Genomic DNA, 22393 nt, shown 5'->3' with positions numbered 1-22393 from the left:
TGTTTCTTTATTCCCTCTTCCCCTTTGAAACCATCACTGTGTTGCTGCAATTTGAGAGTGCATGAGATATTTCAGTGTACTGGGCTGTGTGCGTGTAGTGGATACACCTTCAGATATAGAAGAAATAAGCTTGTGAATGGATCCTGACCAGATCAAGTGATCTGGGCACACATAAAGAACTCCCATACTTGTGTGTGCGCGCCTTGTCCCCTTCCTTTCTGGACCCTGGCCTTTTAATAATCTCTTATTTATTTAAACAACTGAAGCCAGGGCCTATGCAGCTATTTCGGTTACTTCCTGGACAGAGTTCCTCCAATTGTTCGGTTTGTATTGTATGAGTCACCTAGTCAGTGAGTCACGTTTCCTCTAGCACTCTTGTGCAGCTGGGAAAATCGCCTTCTGCTGATTTCTCTTGTTCACCAAAACATTCTGCAGCAATTCCATCATTGACTTCTATCACAAAATACTGCCTGGAATGACCAAATAAATATGCAAGCATTTCAGCATTGCAATCAAGCAATCCTCCATCATTTTAAAAATTATCCAAGCAATCCCAGAATTGGAACCAAAAGAGGTAAAGTCCTGAAATTTTCTGGAAATCTGGGCAGATATAATAAGGACTGTTATACTAAGGTAGATCAGGAATGGAGAAAATTTAGGTTTGGATCTGTCAATCCATCTTGGGGTGTTTGTAATAGATGCTCAACCCCAAGAGTTTTTCACTCTCAATAACAGCAATCACAAAAAGCTCATCTCTGAAGCAAACCAGGAGTGAATTATGTGGATCTGCAAGTTCATTTCTGATTCTCAAAAAATTATCTTGAAACATTTTGTATTTCTATTACCCCATGTATATTTCTACAGTATATTGTTCCAGTTCCAGATTTGACTTAAAAAAACAATCTAAGTATCTGGGATACCACAAGACAGTTTTATTCATCTATTCATTGAATTTTTGATCAACAACCCTCTATAATTGGATTCACACTCATGTAGCTTGTTTCATTTTGGTTTGATGTGTTGTGTGAATTCATCTGTTGTGATTAGAGACATACACACTGCAATGTACTATATGGGTTGAATAAATAAAAATAAGGCTTGTTGCTTATGTAAGGAAATGAAATTCCTGCACATTGCAGAAAGCAAGAATAATTGCATGTATTTCAAGAGGAAGGTTCAAACTGAAGATAATTGTATTATCAAGATAAAAAATTGTCAGTTTGTTAAAGGTTTAAATGAGCCAAATAGAGTTTTCATGTTGCACTCTATGTATCCATAGTTCCAAGTTAAAAATATTAATGCTCAAGCACATGAAAAAATGAAAAATGGGAAATAGGTTTACTCAATGTTTACTCTGGAGAAAAATGAAGCAGATACTGAGAATAAATCAATGAACTGCCTAATATTAAAATGAGTTGTGATATTCCTTTAGTTCCAGTATTGAAGTGGTATATCTATGTAGCACATTTCACATGATCCATTATGTTCTGAATGAACTTGTCTGTATCCTTCATTTTAATATCTTGGATGGCTTAATGTGGATGAGCTATTAATGTTATATCTGAGCAATAAAAAAAATACATTGTATTTTTGAAGAATATGTTTTTGAAAGTACAAAAACAAGCTGCATAATAATAAAAATAATAACCCCCCAGTGAGGCACTGCCTTGATGCAGTTGTGGATCTCATCAGATGAGTCAGACAAAAGATGATGAGAGGTAAATTACAGAAACACATAACAGCATGGTCACATGGTTGTAGCTTTGATCAACAAAGGCTGTGTTCGATGTTGGAGTTCCTGGGCATCTGCTGAAAAATGGCTTCAGGACTGCTGGCTGAGCAACCAGGGCCAGCAACTGCATAACTACTGGAAGAGAAGGTGTTTACTCTTCACAAATACACAGTGATTGAAAACAAAGAAGTGATTTGTTATTGTAGATCAAATCTAACAAGAAGAGGATATTTAAATTGAATGTACCAGTTCTGGAAAGAACAACATCCAAGATCAGAAATAATAGAATGCCACTTGAAACAAGGAAGATCAAGGAAGCTTGTGAAATAATAAAGCAGCAAATAGCAGTTAATACCCCAAAGATCAGCAAATACAAAGTTCAAATTGCAAATTATAGTTTTAATTTTAATCCAGTCAGAAACATTTCTACTGATCCAGACTGCAATGAATCAGTCAGCACTTAACAAGAAAAAAAATAGTGCAATTTTGGGTAAAGATATGGGATTGGGATAACCCAAAGAAATATAACAAGAATGCAGCTTGGTTAAAGGAGGTAGATAAGAATAAAAAAGGAGTTGAAACCAAAGAACTAGTAGTAACAGCAGAAATGGTAGAGACAAGGAAGATCAAAAATTGGTCAACACCAGGTGAAGGTGAACTGCATGGATTTTGGTTGAAATATGTAACTAGTCACACCCACTTATTGCCAAGCAGTTTAACAATATGAAGTGAAAGTGAAGAGTGGCTTATACTTGGCAAAAACTATCTGACAATTGAAAATCCAGCAAAAGAGACAGCAATAGCAATCAATGGACCAATTGCCTAATTACCAATAACTTTCAAATTGCTAACTGCTCTGGTAGCTGATACAATCCAACAATGTTTAGTTGACTATTTTTGCCTGAAAAGACGCTTTTCATCTGAGCAGAAAGGAAACCACCAAACAGCAAAGAAACAAAAGATCAACTCCTAATTGACAAGATGATTCTGGAAAACTGCAAGAGAAGGAAGACCATCTTGCGTGTACCATGGACTGATTACAAGAAGGCATTCAACTCCTTGCCCCATGATTGGATAATTAAGTGCATAGAAATAACAGGAATTAGTAGAAACATCAGAAGCTTTGTGCAAAGATCAATGGTCCTCAAACTTGGCAAGTTTAAAAGACTTGTGGACTTCAACTCCCAGAATCTCTGAGCTAACACAACTGGAGGGGGAATTCTGGGAGTTGAAGTCCACAAGTCTTAAAGCTGCCAAGTTTGAAAACCCTTGGTATAATGGAAAACACGGTTGCTAGTCAATGGTGATAGAATGGGAGAAGTTAATATTAAGGCAGGAATCTTTCAAGGAGCTTCGCTTTCACTATTGTTTGTCATTGCACTGATTTCTTGTCAACAATAATGAATAATATTTGCCAGACTAACCCATCTCCCCTATATATGAATCTGAATGGGAAAACACCATCTGAAATAGAATTGCTGCTCAACACTGACCCTATAGACAGCCAAGATATTCCAATGAAGTTGGACAGGAGAAATATGTCATGCTTGCCATCAAGCAAGAAAAATAATGAATATTGAAGGAATCAAGATGCCCTATAACAGTCTGGATTAAGATGATCACTGCAAGTATCTGGGCATCATTCAAGCTAATAATATCAAGCACATTGAAGTCAAGAAAAAGATTAGAAGTGAATACATCTAGAGAGTGAAGAAGAGCTTAAAGTCAAAACTCATTGGAGGAAAACACTATTAAAGCAGTTAGCACTGGGTAATTTCAGCTTGAATAGTGGATTGGACTCAACCAGAACTAAAAACTCTGGATAGAAAAATTAGAAAAATAATAACAATAAACCATATCCTTCATCCTTGGAGCAATATTGATAGACTCTATTTAGCAAGGAAAATGGATGAGCATAGAATGTTGCAAGTACAGTAGTTAAAGAAGTGAAGAAGATGCACTGAAACTGGCATACCAGGAACGGTTACTGAATTTTGGTACAAGAAGGGCTTACAAGAAGAACAAAAATGAGAAATGGTAAAGTTTTACAAGACAGCTATATTAAATAAAAATAACAGGTAATGCAAATAATAACAAGACCTGGCAATGGCTAGCAGCAGAAAGTTGAAGCAATAAACTAAGGGGCTAATTCTGGCTGCATAAGCTTTAAGAACAAATGCATACAAAACCAGAACCAAGAAAGCAGTAACAGATAGCAAGTAAGTCTCTGCAAAAAAAAAAAAAACCTCTGAAAAAACATTGGACCACCTGGTTAGCTGGTGCAAGATTTCACAGACTGACTGCAAACAACAGCTTAACAAAATAACAATGGTGCACTGGAAGATCTACAAGAAATACTCCTTGCCTGTAAGAAAGAACTAGTAGAGTCATAAAATAGAGAAAGTAATTTTAAAAATGAAGAAGCTAAAATGCTCTGGGACTTTAGAATTCAAATAGACAGCCACGCTGCTGCATAACACCCCAGACTTAACAAATGTCAAAAGACAAAGACAAGAAAGACAAAAAACTCTGGATAGTGAATGTGGCAGTACCTGGAGTCAGCCAAATAGAAGAAAAGGAACTGGAGAATATAACAAAGGACAATGATCTGCAAATAGTAATAGAATAATTGTGGCAAAAGAAAGCAAAGATAGTAGCAATAATCATAGATACCTTGTGGGCAATCCTAAAACAACTGGAGTACTACTTGAACACCATTGGAATTGACAAATTCACCATCAATCAATTGCAAAGGCAGCTTTACTTGGAATAGCTTACATATTGCAACAATACCTCTAACACCACAAAACATCAACATCTGCCTATCCTGAGCCCTTATAAGGACTAGATAGATGGATAAATATGCCAAATCCAGTCTGAACATCTGGATAATTATGCAACAGACTAAAACAATAAAAATCAATATCTCTGGTGTTTATTATATATGAATGTCAAAACTAATGTCTTTTCTATGCAGAAATTAACTCTTTCCAAGCAAATGCAATAGGGTAGGGAACCATTTGCTGGGAACTTCCATATGTCATATATATATATATTAAACAAAATTAAATCTTCTGCTACCATACATATATTTCTAAGTTGAGTCTCATTCACGCATGAGGTTATGGGTATTACTTTCACAAGAATCAAATTTTGGTACAGATATGTTCTTTTAGATCAGAAATAAATAAGGACTTTGGAAATATTTAGAAAGTTAAAAAGTGTATTGCAATTTTTGAAAAGCCAAATTCAATGTGCTACCAGCAAATATGCTAAAAGGTACATTTCAAAGATGCTGTCTTTGTAATTGCATTGGCCTTGAAAGGGTGGCTCATACTTCATTGCTTGTAAATTTTACAAAAGCTTTTTTTTCTGTAGGATATTATCTAGCCTATTTTAAAATCAAGGCCAATAAAAAATATTTCAGAATATGTTAACATTTCGTTCTCAGATAAACATTTCAAAATTACAGTGGTGACAGCCACATTTTTAACTGTGGTTATAAAGACAAAGTCTTTAGGAAGTTTGAGTTTTATATGTTTCATGTAATACTTATCTATTCATTGTGTTTGCTAAACTGTTTTATCTAATGTCAGCTTCTGATTATATTTGTAGTTTGCTATTTGAGTCTTTTGGCAGTAAATAATGTGATGATTATAATAGCAGCTACAAAATGCCAAAACATCTAACTCCCCAACTTGCATCCAACAAACGAGGTTTTACCCATCTATCATCCTTAAAGAGTTTTCTCCTAACATTTTACTGAAATCATCTTCCATGCATTCTTCCCTGTTTATTCTAATTCTGCTTTTTAAGGTTCTAAGAGGAAGTTTCCACCGTGAATACAACCCACGATGGGGGATATCAGGTCTAGCGTTAATGCTTTTCTTCTTTTAGTCCCTCAAGCTTCCCTCATAAATCATAGTTTCCAAACTTCTTAATTAATCTGGCTAATCTCTTCTGGACATATTCCAGTTTCTCTGTATCAGTCTTTTCAATCTGGCACTTGTAAAAGGAGTCAGGATTAAAGCACCCCTAAATCCCAGCTTACATGTCCCAACACATCTGAAGGACATCAAACAAGGAAGGCTGGTTTACACCCTTCCGAAAACATGTCATGAACAACTGAAAACAATACTCCAGAAAGCTGTGACTAATGCTGAATCATCCATTCTAACTGCACGATCATTTTAGATCTATTATGTAATTATATACATTACATTAAATACATTATAGTGTACAAATGTTACATCTATTTTCACTTTGCTTTTGCCAATGAAGTTTAAAACTGCATTCACTTTTTAAGATTCAGAAGGAATCTCTGGTAGCACCTTGTAAAATGAGATTTTTTATTTATTTAAAGGCATAAGATTGCAATTGCTTCTTCTAACATATAGAGTGGTTTAACAGAAATAGGATTTGTTAAGTTCTGGGTTAAGAATGGAGGTGAGGCCAGAATGATTCCTAACAGCTCTATATTCAATACTGCCTGAGAGACAACAGAACTCCCTGGCTGACACAGCTCCTTTTATATTAAACTGACCAACCAACCAACCAGGAGAGCGTATTTTCCCACTCCAACAGAGGACCAGAATGAGAACTTCAACTGACAACTATATACTATATACAATACATAACAGGATTTAAATATATTGCTATAAGGCAGGGGACAAAAGAGAGAAGAAGATGGGATTATTGTGTAGATACAGGATCCCATCATCCCCTGCCCACCTCATCCCAATTTAAATTGTACACTAGTTAAGTTACCCCTCTGACCAAGTGATGAAAAATACAGTTTATGAAAAATTATTCCTTACAACAAAATTGTTAATTTTAAAAAGAAACCTTTTTATGTTTGACTACTAGCTATTAAAATGTCCTTCTCCCACAATGATTTTAAGCTTTGGAAAGGCCCTGTGTGAGGGAGTTTCCCAAGGTCACTTATAAAATTCAGGGCTCAAAATTGTAGGATCTGAACCATCCAAGATCTCTTCCTTAATATCTGATACACTTTATAGAGTTGCCTTGGAGGAAATAATGATTAGGGCTGTGCCAATCCTTCAAAAAGAGACACATGTGCAAGATAATGTATCTTTTCAACTTGCTTATTTGGAACCTGATTTTCTTCATATGTGTATGGTAGATAATTTCTTCACCCAGGCTTTCTGAGGCACCCCTTAAAAGAGGTGTGTAGCCCTAAGAATGATGCTATCACCACAATAAATCCACCTATGCACTAGGAAGATAGTGCATAGAATGACATAAATGTTTGATATTATGGTTTGCATTTTTTGGTGACACATGAATCTCTTGAAGAACATTTTCCTGCTAAATTTGAATAAGCAACACTGTATGGCTTGGAAGGGAGGAAATCTATTGCATTGAAAATGTTGTTGATTTACAAATAGGTTTGAGATCTACAAGTTTTGTGTCTCTCTTTTGGGATCATTTAAACACAGAGACGAAGTCCTTTCAGACTGTCTTCCATTTGAGAGTCTAAAAAGGCAAGATGAAGACCACAACCATGTAATCAAAGCCCTGCCTTTCTTTTATATAAGTCATCTTGACTTCAAGGGTTTCTTCGTTGTTTTCTGTGCTAGTTCTGCACCTGTGGTTTTCTTAAAGATGTTTTATTATTTAAACTAGGTAACATCACCAGTGAATACTGTGGTGTTACCTGGTTGGATAATGAAATGACTGCAAGAAACAATCAAGCTTAAGGAACACCAAGGATCATTCATTTCAACTCTGAACTATAAATATTTTCCTTTATTGATATCTTGACTTTGTTAGCCCCTTCTTTTCTCTGCAGAGAAAAGTCTCTTCTTTTCTCTCTACAGGAGAAATATATATTGCTGGCTGGTATTTCCCTTCTTTAAACCAGGACACATTTTCCCCTGGGAAGGCATTCAAACTACAAATCAGCTATCTCTAAAGCAATAATCATTTCCACATATCAAAACCTTGATTTCAAAAATAGTTAATAGATGGCATTAGAGATTCTAGAATAATAATTTTTAGACAGCTTGCATGATTGTTTGGTTGTATTTTCTGAAGACAGCATAAATATATAACATTTTCATTTGGCCACAAAGAAAAGGAAATAATGCCAATAAAAAAGATTTGTAAAAATGTAGGGAAAGAGAACGTGTCTAGATTAATTGTGCTGTGAAATTATTGTTCACGTTAGCCAGTTTGGTCTAATGATAAAGATGCTGGCCTAGAATCTAGGAGATTGGGAGATCTAATACCATCATAGCATTAAAGTCATTGGGCAATCTTGGGCTGGCTACTCTCTCTCAACTCAACCACCCCACAAGGTTGTTGTTTTGCAGGCTACTTCTACTACAGCCTAGCAGCTACCTGCAATTTAACAGTTCAAATCTCACCAGGCTCAAAGTTGACTCTGCCTTCCCTCCTTCCAAGATGGGTAAAATGAGGAGCCAAATTGTTTGGGGCAATATGCTGACTCTGTAAACCGCTTAGAGAGGGCTATAAAGCACTTTGAAGTGATATGTAAGTCTAAGTGCTATTGCTGTTGCTAAATAAAATAAACCAAAACAATATTATATGTGTTTTATGTTGTCTATTGAAATTTAATGATTAATTTAGTCATTATGCAAGTGATGATAATTTAAGATTTATATGAGAATAATGTAATGTATCCAAGAATGATGCATTGAATATACATTTATATAAAATGTATGCATTGTATATATTTCTATACACAATTTTATTTAGTCTAAGTTAAATTAAAAAGTGAAAGCAAACCATAGAAGGCTGATTGACTGATAGATTCAGAGGTATTCACCAGGTTCTGCCCAGTTCTGGAGAACTCGTAGTGGAAATTTTGAGTAGTTCAGAAAACTGGCAAATACCACCTCTGACTGGAGATTTTATAGTATCCTTCCCCTGCCATGCCCACAGAACCGGTAGTAAAATAAATTTAAATTCCACCACTGGATAGATTGATTATAGTGCAATCAGGTCCCTGTTAACTCTTAGGAACCCATTTTAGATAGATCTTCTACTAAATTACTTTGTCCCCAGCTTGAGTTCTCAGATTTTTCCATGGTTCACCTATCACTTCTTTAATTTAATCCATCCATCTTGCTGCTGGTCTATCTTTCTTCTCTTTCTTTCCACTTTTCCTACCATTATAGTCTTTTCAAGAAGTTTGCAAAATATAGTGTGGAAATTCAAATATTAATACCAACAGCTGCATAAAAGAACCCTCATTAGAAAAACATACAGAAAAATATAACTGGTAAACAAGATAATGCTGGTTTGAACCTAGTTAAGAGGCAAGACATTACAAACTGCATGAATTTACTCTAGGACTGACTCTGAATGGAAACCATAGATAATTAAGGCAATAAAATTTAAAAAGCAATATTTGTTCTGCCTAATATTATGCAATATTTCTAGTCAAATTTGGTCCCTATTCGTTAGAGCAGGAGTGTCAAACCCAAGGCCCAGTGGCTGGATCCGGCCCACAAAGTGCTTAGATCTGGCCCATGGGGCCACCCTGGAAACAGTGAAGGACCACCCAGCGGTGCCTCTGCCAACAAAATCGGAGCTCGGAAGATCCATTTTCACTGGCAGAGGGTTTCAGGGCACATCCCAGATGAAAATGGGGCTCGCGAGGGCTACACGTGCCCCCCCTCCCATTTTCATTGGGAGAGGGTTGCAGGAGGCTGTTGCAGCTGAAAACGGAGCTCGGGAGCCCATTTTCACTGGCAGAGCACTCAGGCCATCACAGGCGCCCCCCCAACATGAGTGATGTCATGCTGGCCATATCTACCCTGCTACACCTGCTTTAGTCCTTTGAGGTCAAACACAACCCTGATGTGGCCCTCAATGAAATCGAGTTTGACACTGATGCCTTAGAGGCAAACTGATCATGCATTTCCTGTTTGCTTCCCATAGGTATTCTAGACCCTTGCAGATTGTAAGAGTTTAAATCAGAAGCTCAGGAAAGCAATGTTGCTTCTCTCCTCTTACCCTATCTCACCACCTAAATTCTTGCTGCTTTTTAAAAGGAGGCAAAATATTTTCCTCTCCAGAAGAAGGAAGAATTTGGAAATAGGTGCCAAATTCTAAGGGATTCTGCATGAAATGGAGAAGATTTGCCTTCCCACCTGGCAAATAGCTGATAGGCTGGAGTAGTATTTCTCAATCTCAGCCACTTTAACTAGCGTGCATTTCACTTCTCAGAATTCTTCAACATGTCTATGGAATTCCGGGAGTCAAAATCCATACGTCCTCAAGTTGCTGTGATTGACTAACAATGCTCTAGAGCAGAGGTCTCCAATCCCCAGTCCTTGGACTGGACCGGTTCGTGGCCCATTGGGAACCCGGTAGCACAAGCAGTGTGCAAGAATGCAAAGCTCCATTTGCACAAGTGGCTCATGTGTGAAATCATCCCCTCTGCCACTGCCACCGCTGCTGTTCTAGAGTGCTGTGCATATGATTTGGCTTTCCAACTCCATGTAAAATTTTAAAAATTGAGTTTAGAGAAAAAGCATCTTCAAATATTCCCTGTAGAACTGCTACAGTCTACCGCTACAGATGACTAAGAGGGAAAACGTGTAAGCTCCAATTGAGTGGGACATGTTGGCGGCTTTTCCACTAGTGATTAATAGCAACTTGTAATGTCATTTAGCTATTGCTGTGATGATACAAAGCCCTCTTCCTTCCTGATATATTGCCTGTGCAATGACTGAACGATGCTTTAGGCACTATAAATCACTTCTGTTAAACTAACTTGCAATGGCAGAAAGCAACAAAAGGCTTCTCAAAAGCAGTGAAGAATGCAAAAGGGTTGTAGCAAAGCCTTGGTACAAAGAGGAAAAGAACCCACTGGAATGCTTTGGAAGAGATCATATTCTGAGAATAAATACTCAGCAGGAAGACATCATAGATTGATGAAATAACTGGCAGTCTGGGTCACATCCATGGACCTGACATTCCTTATCTTTCTCTCTCTCTCTCTCCTCCCTCCCTCCTTCCCTCTCTCCCTCCCTCTCTCTCTGTATCTTTGAGTCATCACTGAGCCCTGGCAACTGCCTGAACTGGATCCTGCAGTTTCCTTGGCAAAAATGTTGAAAGTGACTTGATATTGTCCATCTTCCTAGAGCTAAGACAGTGTGAGTGACCTAAGGTTATCCAGCTGGCTTCAAGCTTAAGATCACTATCTTTAGGTTTCCAGCTGAGTGTCTTCACCACTATACCTATCTGGCTTTTTTCATTGCTTTGACTAAATAAACTAGCAACCCAGTGGTTTGGTTCATGCCATAGGAACCAGAGATTGGGCGATGTTTTGATGGCTGAAGTTGCATTTAATTTTTTTTAGAAGCCAAGGTTTCAGTGGGAAGGGTTAAAAAGAGAAATGTGTGAGGCTATTTAAGATTCAAGGAAAGAGAAGTTTCTGCTTTTCATTTTAACTACTGCTCCACCAGCTAATTCTGCCCATAGCCAGGAATTCGATCCATACAGGGCTGAGGTTGACTCAGTCTTTTATCCTTTGGAAATCAGTAAAATGAGGGCCCAGATTGTTGGGAGCAATATGTGACATTTGTAAACCACTAGAGAGTGTTGTAAAGTATATAAGTCTATGTGCTATTGCTATTTTCCAGGTTCTTGAAAGTTCCAAATATGAAACATTTATTTGTTTTACCTGGGTTATGCCTACTTTTGGATTTATACTTCAGGCATTCATGCTTCTGTAACTACAATCAGGTGATTGGGGTACCCCAAAGGATGTGGCCACAGGTTGTCCTTCCCCTGCTATTAAACATGATGATTTACAAAATACAATGGATGAGGTCATATTTCATATTAAAGCAAAACAAAACAAACAAACTATGATTTATGATTTGTGAATCGGATGGATTCCTTCTTCATATCTTTTGTTTGTTATCTCTGGCACTTTCTTCCTCCCAAACCTTCAGACCCAGTCTTCTTTTTAATGTTTTAAAGGGAGTGTGTGTGTTCACATTTGTTTTATATTTTCTTTTCCTTTGAATGTTCACAGGCTCGTGGATGCAATATTATTTCATTCAGATGAAATAAGAGATTGGGTGTATATAGGTTTTCTTTTTTCTGTCAGGAATCTGGTTCTCTTTACAATGTCAAGGCCTTAACACTGTTCTGCCAAATAAAACCTGAGTGATGTTTGACCATTTCACCTCCATTTTAATGTCCCCAGGACATCCGTCTTTCAAGGCAGATATAAATAGTTGAAGCTAGAAACCTTCTCTAAAATTAATTCAAAAATGGCCTGGACGTGAATTCCAGCAAACCATCTGTTTTAATAAATTTGGTGGTTTCTTATAACTGAAAAAGGGAAGATGAAGAAAACACAGTATGCTCATTAACAGAGTTGTCTTCACTTTGCTGATTTGAAGAATCCGGTGATTTCCCAAATTCCATTTGTATTGGAATTTGTACTTATCAAAAGTCAAATTAAAAAAACCCTCTAATGCTGCATTTGCTTTTGGTAACTTTTCATAAGAAATGCATTATTTCCAGACTGAACAGTTATGCGCATTTCATATTGCAGTACTTTCCATTTAAAAAAATATAAACTATTGGAAAGTACCAAGAACTTTCTGAAGCAGATAGTACTTTTTTCAAGTCCATGAGTTGACTAGTTGCCATGATTTGTTTGTTATATAAATGAAATGATATAATAGGAAACAACAAAAGAAGAAAAAATAACTGAATTTGTGTTTCAGTCACAACATGTGAAGTGGATACTTGTGTGTTTCTTTTAAGAAGTGAAGCATTTTCAAATGGTTTTTGGAATAAATGTTTTTCAGAACATAACAGACATAACAGTCAAGTGGCTTGATCTGACAAGTTTATAGATACTCTGTAAATGTTTCAGAAAAATGTTTCCTCAAAGAAAGTCTGCTAAACTGCTATTAGCAGAAATCTTCTGATAATGTGTCCACGTTTAGGACAGAGATTCTAATTACATTTTCCCAAATCGTAATTTCTAAATCGTGCAAATATTAAATAATTTCTGCAAAACACTGAAATAAAAGGAGTGCACATCTACTATAACTTCCTAATATATATAACATTACACACCGCAGATCAAGTACAATCTTTCAGGGAAAATACATAGTTTTGAGTTTTTGGCATCCTAATGAATGAAAATCAACTTTAAAGCCCACTAGCATGGAAAACTGCAGCTACTAACTTCCCACCCCCACCCCAATTCTCCCCTAACCCCCAATAATTTCCTAGTCTTAAAAGGAACATATGGTAGAGACCAACATTCTTTCTGAAAGGCCTCACATAAAATAACAATATTTTCCTTTTGCAGAGGAAGGGAGACATTTAATAGTGAAACTATCAAAATAGATACCTGAACCTTCAGTCCTTAATTAATCAAAACACCACTGGGTGTGTTTCTTTCTTTCTTTTATTCTAAAAGTGTGGGTTAGGAAGAAGAGAAAACAGAATGTTTTTGTTTGGTATTCATTTCTTCTCATGTTTTTCTTTCTACTTTCTTGTTAAATATGAGACATGAAGCTATATTTCATGGAATGAGTCCTGTGGGTAAATTAAGTTGGCTTGAAGGGTAAGAGAAGATTGCCGCACATTAGGTCACATTAGAAGTCCAGAAATGTAGGGTGTGATCCATAGATCTTGATAGGCTCATAAAACTTCTCCATGTCCATCAATAACTCCCACCGTGATTGTAAAACAACCATATGGGCCCATTCAAACTCTTTATTCCTTCATACTAAGATGGCCAAACAAATGAAAAAGTCCACTTATTCCCATTAAAGCTCCCAAGCCTTTCATTCTTCAGTGTTCTAAGAATTGCATGTACCAATATGCACTACTATACTGGAAACAAAGGAAGAGAAAAAAGCTTAAATTTTGGAACTTTGCAATATAGCTGAATTGTTTCACAGATTGTACTACACCATAAGATAATTTCTCCATTAGTTTTAACACACTGGGTGAACTGGGAGGCCTCTCACATTGCGGTTTCGCAGTTACAGCCAATATTAGAGCTTGGAAACTAATCTTTATCCATTTTAAGGAATTCTTTGCTAACATCTCAATTTCTGTTACCAGCACTAGACCTCAGCACTATCTCTTGCTGCTGAATTCTGAATTCTTTCTAGTACATTTCACAGGCAAAACTGATCTGCAAAACTTATCCTAGTTTAGTCTCCTTCACAAGAGATGGTATAGTTATTTATTTATTTTTTTAAAAAATCCTACTTTGCTTGGTTTTGAGATGCTCAACTTAACCTGCTTGGAAGAATCGAGGAATTGACACAATGCCATGTGGAAATCTTCTATGAAAACTTCTCTGCTAGATAAGTTCATAATACATATGGTTTCCTTTCCTTCATAGTTGTTACATGATAACTTAAAAAAAACCTATAGTATAGTAATTACAACAGTATAATTGTTTGAGTTTGTCATGAATCCTGTATATGACATCATCCTTCAGATAAGCATTTTTGGTGTCTAAATGCCCCATAAAAACATAAAAAGAGGACTCAGAAAGGATGAATTGATAATTTTAGAATAAGCATATTAAAGTGGTTTTCCTTAAAGTTTAGCATCATCTACAGCTCAATTCCTTATCTGAAGAAAAGATGCTTGCTCACCCCATCTCAGTTTCTGTTACCTGCTTGTTAGACCTCAGCATACTATAATTGTAAAAATTGGGGATTTGTAGGAGGGATTGTACAAAAGAGGTCTCCTGCTAAGGAGACCGAGATACAGATTGGTCAAATCATTGTGTCCTTTGTATAGTCTACCTAGAGTTTAAGGTCAGAGTGTATTCATCAGGAATGACATACAAAAAGCAATGCTTTCATATCTTGGTGTATAAGATTATCAAAATCTGGAATTGAGTGGTTGGAAGTTCTATAGTGAGGATTTTTAATGTTGCAAACTGCCCAACCTAGTGTGTGCAATGGCCATATAAACATATTTAATAAAAAAAAGAAACTATTTAAAAATACAGATGAAAATATATAGCAAGATGTCTGTCACTGAAAAATACATATTTATTTAGTTTGTTGTTAATCAGCACTCTAATAACAAACTGGAAGGCAATGGAAACAGATGAAATATCTACAGGAAAATCAATAAAGGTTATAATCAAATTATCCCAGCAAATCTGAAGATCTGAAATGAAAATTATCTACAAACACTAGTAATGAAAGTGGAACAGAGTGGGGAAAAATGAAACAATAATTAAACATAAGGAAAAACAAAACTAATGACAAAAAGACACAGCCTTATATTGTCAATGAAGATTCTGAAGTTGTAGATAGCTTCTGACTTTTAGGATTTTCTGTCAACAGTTAAGGAACCAGAAATCAAGAAAACAGCACTTAGCAAATGAAGGCCTTTAAAAAGACCTTCACCATATGTTTATTTTTACAAAGATCAGAATCATGCGTGGATGTAGAATTCAAAGAAGCTGAATGAGGATAAAATGAGTATTGACACTGTTGAGCTTTGGTCTTGGATAAAATCCCATGAATAACCATGGTATCTTGTTAACTTTCAAATTCCACCAGTTATGCGATTTTGCTCAAGATGTCACCAGATTTTTTTCAAGCAGTGTACCCTGTTTATGAAGATAATGAAGCAGCTCTGGATCCTGACCTTAATTGGAGCAAGTTGTTTAGAACTGCTACAGAACAACATGCATTTTCTGGTGCTGGTTTGGGACTGGCCCTTCTAAGCATGTCATTTTCTCAAGAGTAAGGGTATTAGAACTGACATACTGGCTTGGTTCCAAGGAAGTTAATTACAGTCCATTACTTAATTCCTCTTGAGATTTCAGCTGGATTTTCTATTCCTTTGCTTCTTAGATGATGGTGGAGTAATCTTACATCTGCACACTGCTTGACACTTGGGATGTTTGGGTAAATTATGCATGTGAATGGTTTTTATATTACATGCTTATTTATAGATCTGGATTTGGCTAAACCCAGATACTTTTGTTTCAAAGGAGGGGTTAAAGTTGATTCTTATTTTTGCTGTGGTTTCATTTCTCCTCTTTTCTGTCTCGGTTTCATAGGCATGTTCAACTTTTTAAAAATGGCATTAATCTTAGCAAGATGGCCATTTATAATCGTGGCTTAAGGTTATTATTTCTGAGGTGAAGAAGCCTAAAGCTATATACATGTTTATGAAATAGAGTGTCATCAGGTCAAATAATACAAACCATGGGAATTGAGGACATATGGTTTTAACCAATCGACATACAATCTCCTCCTTAGTTTTAATTACAATGAATCTGTAATTATTTCTTGTCAAAACCTTTGCATTACTGCAGGTTAGTTACTTGTATTAGAAACCAAAATTCTTGTATAGCATCAAATACATGTGGTGTTACTTTTAATTTTCCTTTAATTTGGGGGCAATTTTTCAGAAGTAACATTGGGATAAAATTTCTTGGCCAGAGTTACTGATCCCAGTATAGCTTTTGCTTCATAATTAGCTAAATGAAGTGTAATGTAATAATTCCTCAGGGAAATAGTTCACTTAGTATTGTATTCAGAAGTCCTGGATGTGCTAGAAGTTGGATTTAAATCTCCATTTAGTCTTCTTGTCTTGTCTGCCTCACAAGTCTCTTTGGTGCCAAGTTCTTTCTTTTTCTTTCCCTCCTTTTCTTTTCTTTTGTTTTCTTTTCTTTTTTGGGGAAAATTGTTCCTAACAATCACTTTTGACAAATGTGCAGGGATGTGAAGAAATATAATACAGGTAGTCCTCAATTTGCAACAGTTCAATTAGTGACCATTCAAAGTTACAATGGCACTAAAAAAAGTGACATGACATTCACACTTACAACCATTGTAGTATCCCTGAGGTCATGTTGGTCAAAATTCAGACACTTGGCAACTGGTTCATATTTATGATGGTTGCAATATTCTGGTGTTATGCGTTTTACCTTTTGCAAACTTTTGCGAAGCAAAGGCAATGGGAAAGTCATATTCACTTAACAAATATGCCACAAACTTAACAACTGCAGTGATTCACTTAACAAGGGGCAAGAAAGATTGTAAAATGAGGCAAAATTTACTTAACAAATGTCTCACTAAACAACAGAAATTTTGGTTCAATGTGGTCGTAAATCGAGAACCACCTGTACACCTGAAAAAGGTAGCAATTTGGGTCTTAGTTAATACATGGATGGGAAACTAATAGGAAATGCCATGACTATACAGGTAGCCCTCAAGTCACAACCATAATTGGGATGGGAGCTTCTGTCACTAACTGATGCAGTCATTCATGAATATGCCTGACGTTACAAGCTTTTTTGTTGTGATTGTTAAGCAAATCACATTGTCATTAATCATATAATTATGAAGCGAATCCAGCTTCCTCATTGACTTTGCTTGTGATTCTTGGAAGAACAGAACAAAACAGAACAGAACAGAACAGAATAGAATAACAAAACTGGAAGGGACCTTGAGATCTTATGGTCCAACCCCCTGCTCAGCAGGAAATCCTATACCAGTGGTGGCTATTTTTTTTGCACTCCTGTGCCAAAAATTGTGCACATGCTTGCACGCTTGCACTTGTATGCCAGCACCCAGAAGGCAACACGCACCCCCCATGCCCCCTACACATGTGTGCATAATCCCCACTCACCATCCCACCCTGTCACCCCACCCCACCACCCCTTACCTGCACTGTGCCTCATGGCTGATTTTCGGCCGGTTTGAGGCCTTTTTCGACCTCCCAGAGGCTTGAGGAAGGCTTCTGCAGGCTTCTGCAGACCGAAAACTAGCACCGTTTCGTCACTTCCAGAATTTTCAGAAAAAAACAGGAAATGATGAAACTGGGTGAGTTTTCAGCCTACAAAGCCTGCAGAAGCCTTTGGGATGCTGAAAAAGGCCTCAAACCAGCCAAAAGTAAGGCACATGCATGTGCAGCAAAGTAAGTTTTCCTGCAGCTCGCGTGCCGGCACAAATGGCTCTGCATGCCACCTGTGGCACGCATGCCATAGGTTCGCCATCACGGTTCTATACCATTTTAGACAGATGATTATCCAATCTCTTCTTTAAAACTTCCAGCGTTGGAGCATTTACAACTTCTTGTTCTAACTGTCAGGAAATTTCTCCTTGGTTCTAGGTTGCTCCTCTCCTTGATTAGTTTCCCCTTATTGCTTCTTGTCCTGCTCTCAAGTGCTTTTGAGAATAGCTTGACTCCCTCTTCTTTATGGTAGCCGCTGAGATATTGGAACATTGCTATCATGTCACACCCTTGTCCTTGCTTTCATTAAACTAGACATACCCAATTCCAGCAACCATTCTTCATATGTTTTAGCTTCCACCCCACTAATTATCTTGTGGTGGGACACATGTAAACCTGGGCCAAGTGCCCCAATTTTAATCACATGATCTCAAGATACTGTGATAGCCGTAAGTGTGAAGAACCACATCATCATATCTTTGACTGGTTATTAAATAAATGTTGTAAATCAAGGATTACTTGTAGTCTAAACTGGGAAATTTAAAAAGTCCCAAGAGAAAATTGATCTTGATTGATTGACTTTCCTTTTTAATTGTGGACTCTAGCAAATATGGTTGATTGGCTAGTCCTGACCCTAGCAGAACTAGTTCTAGAGAGGGGGAACAATGGCCCCTTTATGAGCATGGCCGCCTCAGGATTTCTGGAAGTTGAAGACTCAAGTCATAAGAAGGCCATCATTCCCATCACTGCTCTACCCATGGCTTGTGGCTAAGTCATATCTCAGGAGAGGGGAGGATAAAAAATAGTATGATGAAAATCACAACCAAATGGTTACAAACATTTTTATCTGCACTCCAAGCGGTGGGACTCTCATTGTTCAATCCTGGCTGCCATCTTGGTTTTGTTTTTTTAAACAAATTTTATTCAGTTTTTCACATAAAAACAAAAAGCTCTTTTTAGTGGACAACATTTCCGGGTCATCACTTTTACATACAAATATGACAACAGTTATACATCCATATATGCATACTTAATTCTATTATTACCTTTTCCATTCTAAATTTTCAGTAAGGAGAGAAACAAACAAATTAATCCTAGTCTCTTACATTAATCTCAATCAAAACATCTTTTCATTTCATTTCAATTATTTCAAATATAATCCTTTAGCATTTATTTTAAAAATAAAAATAAACAATATATGTTTGCCTAATAATAATGATGATGATGATGATGATGAAAGTTACCAATGTCTCTCCTTCCCTTTAATAGTCTATGTTAACTTATTAATTTAAGTAGTTCTTTAATCTGTCACATTCTCTTTCCATCACACATTCTTTTTATAGATTCTAGATTAATACAAATTTTAACACAAAAGAAAAAGAAACAAGTATAGGTTTCCCCCATTTTACTATTTTGAGTGTGACACCTCAGTGGTTAAAATATACCTTTATTCCCTCATCTTGATTCCCAATAAACCATTATTTTTAAGAAGTTACAATAATAATCATTACACATTTTCATTTGGATTCCACAACATATTTTCCCCCCTTAATTTTATTTCTAATTTCAAAAAAATAAAAGGGAAAAAATTGACTATTCAATTTCTAGTCACTGATATTGACCTCATTTTTAAACATCTTCACATTCAATTCAATTATTACAATTTCTTCAATAAACCTTAACTTTTCTTTTAAGAATAAAACGTAAAAATGTATATTCATCTAATAAGAGTTATCAGTATCTATCCCTCCTTTAATAATCTATATTACCCTTTTTTCTAAATATTTTTAATTGCAGATATATTCTTGTTACCCCTTGTCACCCTGCAGAATCCCCTTTTTAATTCATCAACCATTATCTCTGAAAAAATGATTTCTTTTCATCATTTTACTATTTCCGTATTTCTTTATTTCATGCACCTGTTTCTTACTGCTTCTCCTCCCTCTCTTTTCCCCATATCTTTCCAGTTTATATCCCTCTCTTTCTTGATAGCTTCCTTTCCCCTTTTCTGCTGAATCTTTCTACCTCTCCCAATTTCACAGGTGTTCCCCTTTTTGATTACCTTCTTAAATTTCAACTTTTTAGCCTTCCCTCTTTCCCCATGTCTTTGTAGTGTTCTTTGTGTTCATTGTCTATTTAATATGTCTTCTCCTTGAATCAACTCCTCCTCCTCTGAAGTTCTTTCTTCTTGTTCTTCAATCGCCATTTCCATTTTTTCTAACATAGAGCAAAGTGATTTGCCTCTTTCCTGTAGTAATTCTCTCATATTTTTAAGTTCCATTTTTAATTCCCAAAGAGATATTATCATTACACACTCTTATATTTTATAATCATTGAAGTCCACAAAAAACACTTTTACTTTCCTTCTTTCTTCTTTCAATTTTCTAAAGTTCTCAATTATTCCAGCCCAGGGTCTATACCAAAAACATCCATCAATCCCACAATCAGTCTTTCCTTGCTTCTTTCTTTATTCTGGTTCAGCTTTGACTTTCTAAGATTCTTACTTTGTTTCAACATTTCTTTAACATTATATCAACACAAGTTCATTCAGAAAGAGGATGCTTTCCCTTTTGTTTGAGCTCAAGTTTTTGTCAGAAGATGGCACTCTCCATTATACAAAGTCTTCACCTTTTCCCCCTATTTTTTTATTTAGGGTTTTTCGAACCTCAATATTCTAGCACAATCCAGTCTCCAATTTGTAAATTTTATTATTATTATTTTTTGACAATCTTAAGTCCAGCTTTATTTTATGCCTGTTTATTGCCAAAATATTTTAGTCCAATTTAATTAAATCTTTAGTTCTGACTTCTTCCTTTCCTGGTTCGAAGCCCCGCTTAGCTTTCAAAAATATTTTCTTATTTTTTTTCCTGTCCCTTTGTATTTTCACCACTCACTTTTCTTTTCTTAAAAGTTCAATGTTACCTTAATCCCGGGTACTTTTGTTTAGTTGTGTCACCCAATTGTCCTGGTTCAGATGTTATCCACCTCTTTCTTCCCTCCTGCACAAATCTTAGTCCAGCTGAGTCCTCCTCTTTGGGGTGGCCATTTTGGACCACCGCTTCAGTCATCTTTGGGGGGAAAAAGACCAAGCCCAGGAGGGGAGATGTGGCTCCCCTCAACCTGGCTTGCGGCTTCCCCTTACTCCGAGGCAGCTTCAGCCCCTAATCGCGATGATTGGGGCTCTACAACGAAAGATCATGGACCATAGCAGAGGACAGTCGTGATCTATGGTCTATCAGCAAGGAGGGCTCAACCTGGAAGTCCAGGTTTTTTTTTAAACTACCACCTGTGCAGACATCCATGGGCTAAATCCTTGACAGCATATAACGTTGGGACAAGTGGCAAACACTGTGCGCAGATTCAGTTTGAATGACTAACTTTGAATGGTGCAGTGGTTAGTGTGCAGTACTACAAGCTACTTCTGCTGCAGCCAGCTGCCTGCAATTTGGCAGACTGAATCTCACCAGGCTCAAGGTAGGTAAAATGAGAATGCAGATTGTTGGAGGCAATATGCTGACTCTGTAAACCACTTAGAGAAGTCTGTAAGGCACTATAAAGCGGTATATAAGTCTAAGTCTTATTGCTATTGTTATAAGCACAAATCACAACGCATTCAGAATACTGCGATTTTCATTCCCCCTCATGTATGTATTTCAGTTGAAATAATGACTGATAGATTGATATAATGAACAGCATGCCTGATTTTCCAGAAAAATGTCTCAGGTACCCTATTACCTGAGGTACCCTGTTACCCTGAACCAAATTTTTGTCTTGACTTACAAGATACAACTTCCTGAAACAATTCAAAATTGAACTGATACAAAACAACTCAACACATTTTTTTTAAAAAAATCACTCTATTTTAAATAGCAGTGATAAAGAAACTGAGCCAGCAGAAGAAAGGCAAGATGCAACCACCTGTCCTCCTGAAATATCTTTCCATGTTATCTCCAGTTGCCAAAGAACCAAATATATAGTAATTGGTCCACATAATTTGGATAACAATCATGCAGAATACCTATATATGAACAGTAAGTATCAGTACGACAGGGAGGAGAAGAACTGAAGAAAATAAGGTTCAGTACTTCATTCATCTGTTCTCCAACCCCCCAGGCCTTGATCCTCTACTGGGCTGTTCAAAACCAGGCTATGCAAGCCTGGTATATATTTAAATTTTTGTCACTTACATGCCATTTTGCCCTTCCTCTTGCATCCTTTTTTAAAATGATTCTGTTCTACCATTTCTTCAATCTTTTTTCTGTGACAAGTTGCCCCGTGGCAAGTTGTCCACAATTATGGGTCCTGTGGAGAATTGGCTGTGGAAATTTATCCTAGACCTGTGAAGAGGAAGCCAGAAAACCAAGCAACAGTTATAAAGGCCAGGCGGCCGGCTCTGAATGGATTTTCCAGTTCATAACCCAACATTTTGGGAAGTACAACAGTTCAACACAAAAATCTAGAAAAACGAGCAGAAAGTAATAGTATTTATCATTTCTTGCACTGGCAGAAGCCACCGAACTGTCTTTAATAAACTAGTGTGTCGCAATCTCATATTGAATTTCAATTTCCAGAATTTCCTATGCAGAGTTGAAATCCACACATCTTAACATAGCAGAGATTGAGAAGAGGTGACTTAGACTACTGGTTTCCAAGCCTTGGGCCATGGACTGGTCACTGGTACCAGTT

At 36.7% G+C, this 22393-nt stretch overlaps 1 long non-coding RNA gene across 1 annotated transcript in view; it reads left to right on the top strand.

Annotated features, from left to right (window-relative positions):
* Positions 1-338: 338 nt before the first annotated feature.
* The window catches only part of LOC148123923 (uncharacterized), a 22849-nt gene continuing 794 nt past the window's right edge, over positions 339-22393 (top strand). Inside the window, exon 1 of the long non-coding RNA XR_015739938.1 lies at positions 339-574. This is a non-coding gene — a long non-coding RNA (uncharacterized LOC148123923). The remainder of the gene's footprint in view (positions 575-22393) is intronic.

This window comes from Pseudonaja textilis, chromosome Z, assembly GCF_049901715.1.
Source record: "Pseudonaja textilis isolate UNSWEBS1 chromosome Z, rPseTex1.2, whole genome shotgun sequence".
Classification (NCBI taxonomy): domain Eukaryota; kingdom Metazoa; phylum Chordata; class Lepidosauria; order Squamata; family Elapidae; genus Pseudonaja; species Pseudonaja textilis.
The sequence above is the reverse complement of the archived record's forward strand: the minus strand, read 5'-3'. Positions and strand labels throughout refer to the sequence as shown.